The following is a 10428-nucleotide window of genomic DNA, read 5'->3' as shown; positions in this document are numbered from 1 at the left end:
GACGCTCGGGGAAGTTACCCAACTTCTCGCCTACAAGACTATGAGGACACCCCGCGGGGAAGCCGAGAACAGAATTGCGCAACAACTGGGGAAAAAGTTTTCGAAAGCGTGACCGTGACAGCGCTAGCTTCTGGCAGGCAGCTCCGGTGCCCCCAAGCCCTGCCTCCCCAGCTTCCCAGCGACGACGACGGCGTCCGACAGAGCCCCTCCCCAGCTACGTCGCGGCGGGACGTCCTGGGCCCGGAAAGCCCCTCCCGGTTCAGCCCGGAGCGCAGACCCGGTGGCTCCGCTCGCACCAAGTCCCTCCCCGTCCAGAGACCGGGACGTCTCCCCAGCTCCCCGGTTTCTCTCCCTGCGGCCACACGCTGCCAGCGGATGCCTCTCGCTCACACACACACACACAAGTTCTCCGTCGCCGTGCTCGACGGGGTCGGACACACCTACTCGTTCACGAAGTTTCTTACTCACAGTTCAGGGGTTCCGAGTGGGTGTTCCACGGTCCGGGTCGGCGGCGCCCAGCCAAGTGACTCCAACCGGAAGTGGCTTGCCGTTCCAGTTCAGAGGGCAGCGCCTGCGCGCGGAGCCATTAACTTATTTCCAGAAGAGGAATCGCTGGGTTATAAGGCAATTCAATTTTTAATTTTTTGAGGACACTCCATACTGTTTTCCACAATGGCTGCCCCGCCCAGCGCAGCCCCGTCCCTCCCTGCCCCGCACGGAAAACTGCCACTGAAAGAGGGCCAATGTCAAGTATAAAGGTCACCTGAGGGTCTTGGTTAGGTTTTTGAAGAAGAATAAATAACCAAACAGGTTTAAAACCACCCTGTAGGTGAGTTAGCGAACACAGAATCACCCGAGAGGCTTATGAAGGTTCTAACAACTCACCCAGAGAGATTCCTAGAATTCAGAGGAACTGGGTGAAGCCAAGGAGCCTGTTTCCGACAGATCCTCGCATGGATATGGTTAAGGTCCGCACTCTGAGAAACCCTACTCACACACACACACACATTTGGTTCCCCCCCAACAAGTAACGCCTTTCATTAACTGTACTTGCTAAAGTTTGAACGGTCGGTAAATGCAACAAATCTTTATTAGGAAATTTCCCACGATGTTGCCATTTCCTAGCCGTGCTTGAATATTGTCCAAGATAAAGATTTTAGATAACTCAAGGAAAGTGTTTGTACTCCCAGTTTTAGCCCTGACACCTGCAGGCTAAGGCAGGTTGCTTAACCTAATGAACCTTCATTTATTTATTTATTTATTTATTTATTTATTTTTTTTATCTGACAAAGGAGGACAATAATAACCTACTTTACTGGATGGATGGTTGATAAGATCAATCCGATAAAGTAAGCAAAAGCTCATGGTAAAGTATAGAATGCTCTACAAAGGAAAGGTGGTGTCCCAAGTCACTCGCATCATGCTGGCTCCTTCCCATCACCAAGGTTTTCCCTGGGATTCCTTTCAGGAAATGAAAGTAGTCAAATCCACAGCCCATGTGGCAGCTTCCTTAGCACACCGAAGGCTGGGACTCTCCATGTTGACCAGTATGATTGCATCTGGCTGAAAGCAGGTAGCATTCTCAGAAGCTTCCATGATAATGACCTGCTTACTTATTTAATTAAAAATAGTTTTTAAAACTCTCACTGCTTTTGCATATATTTGATGTGGGTTAATGGTGTTTGAAAAAGACCTCACCACCAAACACAAAGCCAAGAAAAAATGACAGTGAATACTATCTATTTCTGTCAGGCAGAGCCTGCTCTAGAACATAACTTTATATCCATAGACTTGACAAAATTTTCTAAGACATAAACTCTCCAGTCCTAGTGATGCTGGCCATGCCATGCCTGAACAGGTCTTCAGTTCATAATTTTTTCTTCATACTGAAAATGTTCAGCCTAGCTCTGGAGTTCTTGAACACCTCCTCCTTCTTCTTCTTCTTTTCTTCTTCTTTTTTTCTGGTTATATGGTCCATATAACTTAGAAGCTGCTATCTCCCTGGGGATCCAGCTTCTTGCTCCTCCTGTGATAGAATTTTTTTCGCTGTTAGAGCAGGAGGATCAGGCGCTAGCTGCCCCAACTCTTCCTACACTCCTGAACCATGGATGTTTGCACTTCTTTCCTTAAGCTAGTAAGTCCAAGGGTTTAAAAATTTGACAGTGCATTTTAAAATATTGGGCTTCCTTATAAAAGTCAAAAACAAAATATAGTTTTAAAGACTTTTTTAAACAAACACAAACTTCTTGTACATAAATTGTGACCAGTTGAAAAGTTTTCTTATAATAAGTTATTGAGTTAAACATGACAATACAAAACTTTTTTAAAAGAATTTATTTTTTTAGAGAAGTTTTAGGTTCATAGCAAAACTGAGAAGAGCGTACAGAGACTTCCCATATACTCCCTACATTGACACACGCACAAGCCTCTGCCATTATCAACATCTCCCAGCAGAGTAGTACATTTGTCACAATAGATGAACTTACATTGTCATATCACTATTATTCAAAGCCCATAGTTCACACATGCTCAGTGTTTTATGTAAAAACATACATTTGATAGGTTTGGCCCTCGCAGCTACAGCAGCTTGCCTTGGCCCTCACAGCCCCTGTCTGGTATTATTAGCATATTACGCTTTTGTTATTATAGACCAGACGCCTGGTGCATGAAATTCGTGAGTGTGTGTGTGTGGGGGGGGGTCCTTTAGCCCAGCCTGCACCCTCTCACAATCCAGGACCCCTCGGACATCCCTCCCACAATCTGGGACTGCTGGCTCCTAACTGTTCGCCTGCCTTCCTGCCCGCTCACCCCTAACCGCTCGCCTGCCTGCTTGATCACCCCTAATCACTCGCTTGCCTGCCTCATCGCCCTTGACCACTTGCCTGCCTGATCACCCCTAACCACTCTGCCTGCCTGCTGATTGCCCCTAACCACTCTGCATACCTGCCTAATCACCCCTAACAGCCTCTGCCTCTGCCCCCACAACTGCGGCTTCGTCTGGAAGGATGTCTGGAATGACATCTGGAAGGTTGTTTGGCTGTCTGGTCTAATTAGCATACTACTCTTTTATTATTATAGATACCTTAGGTTAGCAAGCAGTACTGTGTGGTAGATTGGGATGAAAATGAGAATTGCAGACTTATTAAAAATATCTTAGAAGCTATTTTCAAAACTCCTTAATATTTTATTGTGAGTTCTAAATATAAATCTAGGGACAAGGAAAGCTGTCAGTATAAATACTACGACTTGGAATGTCAGGTAAACATCAATGATCTCACTCAAATCTTAGATGTGAAATAACACTATTAATAGAATCTGGTTGACTTCTGATTTAAGATGACATCTGGACTAGCTGTTTGTGTCTCAGATTCTCTAAACTAAATGAAAAATCAGGAAAATATGAGAACTCATAATAGCATTGAAAGGCAGGATTGGTAACCAGGTGTATGGCTGAGCAATCTGTGCCCTATTCAGTGTACCCAGCTGACAGGTGCTTACTTACCCCTTAGGCTTGAATCATCCCTAGAGGGGTGCCTTTTTCTAAGCCACTAAAAGCATCAAAAGAGTAGCTGTAACCCTGGTGACAAAATCTGACAGGATTTCCCACCATTTGCAAGAACTGTGGGGGCTGAAATGGATATGAACTTTGTTACTTGAAGGTGACCAAATCTGCTGGCCTGAAGGAAAATAAATGTTTCTGTCTCTCTTTCACTCTCCTTCCTTCTCTCTCTAAGATCAATAAAAAAACATATTTAAAAACAACAACAAACCTGTCTACCTCATGGCACATATGAATGAATTGACAGTAACCCCACTACTACGTGTAATCTACAAGTAGTATTTTACAGCTCCTTGCCCCAATATCCCCCATTAGCACTTCTCTCTATTACCCTTTTTGGAGCTATGGTTTGGATTATAGCAACATGATTCCAATGGGAGTAGAGAGATAGGATGCTCTGTATTTAAGGGTATGTGACGCAAAATGTCAAAGGGGCTGGGCAGACAGAACAGTGTGTTTGACTCTCACTGGGAGTTTAATTTTTCATATATGGTTCCAACCAAGGAAAAGACCAATGATTGTTTCTGATTAACTAGGAATTAGTCTCTTCATAGTAAAATAGGCAATTAGAATGAGGAGTCTCACCGCAAGCCAATACCTGTGGTGACAAAATTGATAAATGTCAATTTCACGCCAAAAATTTAGCTGTGAGCTGTACGTGTATACTGTCCCTAAGTTCAAGATCTGTGCAGAGAAACTAGTAGAATTCAGGCAATAATAAAGAGAATCAAAGAAAATCCATAAATTGGGTTAGTAAAGGATACATGAGGCTTAGAATGAGTAAATTCAAGGCAAAGTATTCCTTTTTAAAAGATTATGCTGCATGAATGAAGTAGGAGAGAATCCTCAAAATGCTGAGAAAGTGACACTTTGGAAAGTGATACTAGAAGCATAAGTAAATGGACTGTTAGGTAGCTACGTGCTGACCACTGTCAGAAAAAAAATAAGTAAATGGAAAGAATCTGCTTTGCATTTTCTATGAAAAAGGAGATGAAATACAAGATATTAGACTAATATAAGAAGAGAACCAGTTAAGTGGCAGGGAGAAATAAAAACAAATTGAATAAGTTAAGGCTATAAGGACATAGAATATGCAATGACAAAATTCAAATATTATTTAGACATAATCCAGGAAGGGATCAGTACTACAGAATATTAAATTAATGTTTAGAGTAAAAGCTTAAAAAACTCTATAAAAATGTAAATATAAAGGACAAATAGATGAAAACCATTGCATGAAATAGAAAAATAGTGCTACAACTTCTTTAGAAGAGATCAGAGTAAATGGAACAGAAATAGCAACCAAAGATATATAAAAAGGTATCTGAAGTAATAATTTAGTCCAAAGCAGAGATGAAAAGGACTCAATGACTTTTGAAAAATATTAAAGAAAAGAGACCAAACTTTGACCTATCCTGGTAAAAATGTGATATTAATGATTTATCAATTTATTCAGCAAATTTTTTGTGAGTACTTGACATATGCTAACTGTTACGAATACAAAGAAGAGCCAGACACATTCCTAACCAAATAACTTGGAGTGCCTTGTGATTGAGCTACATATCAGAAGCAGGCAATTGCTGCACGATGTGGTATTACAATATTACAATTGGGGTAAGTGTGGGGTACTCTGAAAACACATTGGGAAGGCTTTCGTCCAGGCTTGAGCGGGTGAGGGAAGACTGCCTGTATCTAAAGTATGGAAAAATAATCAACAAGAATTTGAGCAGAAAAGAAATTACTTGCAAAGGAAAAAAAAATATAGAAAAGTCATCTTCATTATTAAACTTCAGAAGCTGAGTAGAATAACATTTACAGTTGTTTGGGAACTGTCTATACAAAGGCTATATGGCCACACAAGTTGTCATTCACATAGGAAAGGAAAACAAAGACAAGTTCAGGGATCAGAAATATGCCACTCATTTTCTGAAATAACTGAAGATATACTTCAGTTGGTCAAGAAGGGAATCAATAAAAAAACCAAAGGTGAAATTCTGATATAAGGTAAATATTTATAATTATTTGAAATAATTTAAATACTAGATTAAGTAAAAACTTGTTGCAAATATAAGGTGAATATTAAAAAGAATTTAAAAATAATTTTTAAGACATAAGATATAACTATAAAAAATAATTTAATAATAACATATTCTAAACTTCCTAATTATAGCAACAAAAACTCAAGTGGTGAAAGAAAGCTGGCAGGAAGTAAAAATTTCTAATTGACTCATTTTTTATATTTTATATGTGGAAATAAGAAAATGATAGGTAGGGTCTCACTGTAACTATAATTGAACATATATTATTTTAGCTTTTTTAAATGTAAAGATAAATAAGTACAAAGAGAATAAAAATTATATGTTCATTTTTTTATCATGTAAATAGAAGAAAATAAAACATTGCTCATATAACATAAAACTCTTCCCAGCATTTAATCAATCACCCAATAAGGTAACTCATGTAAGTGTTCCTCTGCAACATTTCTTGCTGCATATACTCTGTGTCCCTATGTCACACTCTGGCCTCATTGTCACTATGTCTATTGTCACCCCTATTCAAGCCACTATCAATTCATATTTACCATATCAGCCTTCTCACTGTTTTCCTCACTTTTACTCTCATCAAATTCTAAATGTTATGTTCCTGTATCACTTAAAATCACTCACTGGTTTCATATCACCCTTAAGATAAAATCCAAACTCTAACCTTGAAGCTTCTTCTTACTTCTCTAGATTCATATCTTCTCTCTTCCTCTTGCTGATTTGGGGCTTTTTCAATACTTCAAATGCTCCCTGTTCTGTCTTTTTCAGGTGTTTGCTCATGTGGTTTTCTTATTCCAGAACATGTTTCCCTCATGTTTTACTTGGTCTGTTAGGCCTCGGCTAACTGGACTGACTTTAAGCAGGACCACACTTGACTCCCCTTCCAGGTTAGAACTATGGGCTCAGTTATAGATCCCTATTTCACTGTCCTTTCCACTCTATGACATGCTCCATACTTAAAATTCCCATATGCACATGTAGATGTTTTTGAAGTTAGGATGGCTATTATAATGATATTAAGGATATGTGCAAACACCAGTTTGAGGCCTAGCTGGTCATTGTCCTCCCTTCCCCTCAAAACCAAACTCAAGCTGAGATAAGTAATTCATATTGATAATAAGTAAGAATTCTGAGTTAAAATTATCTTATTCATATGTTGGCATTGTCATTTATTTACAATATGACTTTATTAGCCCTGTACCTCAATTTCTTCATCTGTCAAATGCAGATTATAGTAGTACTTGCCTCAAAGTTTGTGTGTATGTACAATGAGATAATATATAAACAGGGCCTGGTATACTGAAGAAACTCAATAATATTAACTAAAAGATAATTTCTGTAATTTAAGTATGTGGATCTACATATAGTTATTTTTAATTTAAATAAGTGGTTGTAATTATCATTTAAAATGTCTTTAAAAGCTCTTCCTGAGAAAAGCTAGACATTGGACTTACAAGAAAAAAAATCTTTAAATCAACTATCTTATATGCCCAAAGAGCTAAAGAAAACCATGGACAAAGAACTAAAGAAAATGAGGAAAATGATAAATGGAAAAAATGAGACTATTAGTAAAGAGGTAGAAACTATTAAAAGGAACAAAATAGAAATTTGGAGCTGAACAATACTATAAGTGAAACAAAACATTTACTAGAGGGGCTTGGTAGCCGATTTGAGGAGGCAGAAGAGCCAGGGAATATGATGATAATGTGATGGAAATTATCTAGTTGGTGGAGCATTAAAAAAAAGAATAAAGAAAAAAGAGCCTAAAGACATGTGAGACAACATCCAGTGAGCCAACACATGCATTATGGAAGTTCTGAAGGAGAAGTGAGAGAAAAGGAACAGAAAAAAATTTTTGAGGGTATAATGGCCCCAAATTTCCCAATTTGATGAAAGACTGAATCTGTACATTCAAGAAGCTCAATAAACAACAGTAGGATAAGCACAAAGAGATTCATACTGAGGTACATTGTAATCAAACTGTCGAGAGCCCAAGATGAAAGTAGTAAGTAGTAAGAAAGTAGTAAGAAAGAAATGACTCATCATGAACAAAGAATCCTCAGTAAGAATACAAACAACTTCACTTTGAGATTATGAGGGAAAGAAGGCAATGGAATGACATATTTAAAGTGCTGGAAAAAATAGGTCTCAACCATGAATTCTATGTCTGGCAAAACTATTCTTCAAAAATAAGGAGAAATTGAAATAATCTGAGATAAAAATAAAGGTAAGGGAGTTGTTGTTAGTAGACTTACCCTATGAGAAATGATAGAGTCCTTCAGGCTCAAATAAAAGTCTACTAGACAATAATTTAAATCTATACCAAAAAATTAACCCTGGTGAAGACAACTACATAGGTAAATATATAATTCAGCATGACTGTATTTTTTGTTTGAAGTCTTATTTTTATTTCCAACATAATTTAAAAAACAAATGCTTAAAAATAATTATAAATCTATGTTAATGAGCATACAATGTATAAAGATAAAATTTGTGATTACAACAACATAAGGGAGGGAATCAAGCTGTATATGAGTAGAATGTATATTATTGAAGTTCAGTTAGTAGTAATTCAAATTAGATTGTTATAAATTTAAGTTGCTAATTTTAATCCTCATAGTAACCACTAAGACAGTATCTTAAAAAATATATAAAAGCAAATGAGAATGGAATAAAATGGTATATAGCAAAGAGTTAACGAAACACAAAAGAAGGCAGTAATGGGGGAAGTGAGGAAAAGAAAAATGGTATAAGGCATACAGAAATCAAATAGCAAAATGGCAGAAGTAAGGCTTCCTTATCAGCAATTACTTTAAATATAAACAGATTAACCTCCCAAACCAAAAGGCAGAGCTTGGCAGCATGGGTAATGCAACATGATCAAACTATGTATATGTTGTTTACAAAGACTTACTTTAGATAAAAAGACATAAATAAGTTAAAAGTAAAAGCGTGAAAAAATTCTCCATGCAAATAGTTACAAAAAGAGAGATGGAGCAGCTATACTAATACCAGATAAAATAGCTTTTACATAAACAACTGTTGTAAGAATGAAGAAGGGCATTATAGTGATAAAAGTCATGTATCAAGAAAATATAAAAATTATACAGATGTACACATCAAACAAACGCCCCCTGTCCCTGTAAATACATGAAGCAAATATTGATAGAACTGAAGGGAGAAATAGACAGTAGAGAATAATAGTTGGAGATACCACTTTTATATTTATTTTATTATTATTATTTCTTAAATATATTTCTTTATTGATTTCAGAGAGGAAGGGAGCGGGAGAGATAGAAACATCAATAATGAGAGAGAATCATTGATTGGCTGCCTCCTGCACGCCCCCTACTGGGGATCGAGCCCACAACTCAGACATGTGCCCTTGGCCAGAATCCAACCTGGGACCCTGCGGTCTGCAGGCCAGCGCTCCATCCGCTGAGCCAAACCGGCTAGGTCAAGGAGATACCACTTTTAATAAATGATAGAAAAAAACAGGAGTTCAAAAAGGAAATAGAGGACTTGAATAATAGTATAAACAACTAGATCTAACATATATATAAATAGAACAATCTACCCAACAACAGTAGAATACACATTCTTCTCAAGTGGATATGAAAACTTCTCCATGAATTATTAAATGTTAGGCCACAAAAACTCTCAATAGCCTTAAAAATATCAAAATCATACAAAATATCTTCTCCAATCAAAATGAAATAAAGCTAGAAATCAATAAAATAAGGAAAACTGGAAAATTCATAAATATGTGCAAATTAAACAACACATTCTTAACCAATGGATCAATAGGAAATCACAAGGGAAATTAGATTCACTTAGAAATAGATCACACCATGCCAAAACTCATGGGATGCAATGAAAGCAGTGCTCTGAGGGAAATGAATAGCTGTAAACATCTACATTTTTTAAAAAAGAGAAAAGTCTGAAATCAATAACCTAACTTGACATTCCAAAGAACTAGAAAAGAAGTAAAGTTAGCAGAAGAAAAGAAACAATAAAGGTCAGAGCAGAGATAAATGAAATAGAGAGTGAAAAAACAGTAGAGTCAATGAAGTCAAAATCAGTTTTTGAAAAGCTTGACAATAAATCTTTAGCTAGTCTTATAAGAAAATGGGAGAGAACAATAAATAATTAAAATCAGAAATGAAAATGTGGACATTACCACCAACTAAACAGAAATAACAAGGATAATAAGAGAATACTATGAATAATCATATGCCAACAAATTAGATTACCTAATAGTAATGTACAAATTCCCAGAAACACTTGAATTACCCAACGGAATCTAGAAGAAATAGAAAATATAAACATACTTATAACAAAGAGATCTAATCAGTAATCACAAACCTCCTAAGAAAGGAAGGTCCAGGACCAGTCGGTTTCACTGGTGAATTCTATCAAATGTGTAAAGAAGAATTAACACCAGTCCTTCTCAAATTCTTAAAAAATACAGAGGAGGAGGAAATACTTCCTAACTCTTTCTATGAAGCCAGGATTACTGTGATACCAAAGCCAGACAAAACACAGAAATAAAAGAAACCAAAAACCAATATTCCTCTCCCCTCTCAATTCCTCAGGGTCACAGGCTGTAAGATATAGAAGGACCCCTGCCAATCGGGAGGTAAAAGTGACAGCCTGTTATTAGCCACTAGCAATTGTTGCGAGGCTGAAGCCAGAGCGGACAGTTCTTCTGGAGCCACTGGTCTGTCATTTCTCAGGTATCGCCAGAGCCCAGCAAGGCTGGACTGTAAAGAATGGAAGCGAATGCACCTGTTGAGATGTTTTTAAAAGCCCTGGAAAAGCAGTTGC

General features: G+C 37.5%; 1 protein-coding gene across 2 annotated transcripts in view; it reads right to left on the bottom strand.

Moving 5' to 3' along the window:
• TANK (TRAF family member associated NFKB activator) overlaps nt 1-10428 on the bottom strand; it is an 81573-nt gene that overhangs the window by 63334 nt on the left and 7811 nt on the right. Inside the window, exon 1 of one of the 2 annotated variants that reach the window (XM_006766479.2) lies at nt 469-574. The exons of the other annotated variant lie outside the window; for it this stretch is intronic. The gene's annotated coding sequence lies outside the window, so the exon portion shown is untranslated. Of the gene's footprint in view, nt 1-468; nt 575-10428 lie in introns of those variants that run through there. 2 annotated transcript variants of the gene reach the window in all.

The sequence above is a fragment of the Myotis davidii genome, unplaced genomic scaffold (assembly GCF_000327345.1).
Source record: "Myotis davidii unplaced genomic scaffold, ASM32734v1 scaffold59, whole genome shotgun sequence".
In the NCBI taxonomy this organism is placed as follows: domain Eukaryota; kingdom Metazoa; phylum Chordata; class Mammalia; order Chiroptera; family Vespertilionidae; genus Myotis; species Myotis davidii.
Note: the sequence above shows the minus strand (reverse complement) of the source record. Positions and strands in the feature narration are given on the sequence as shown.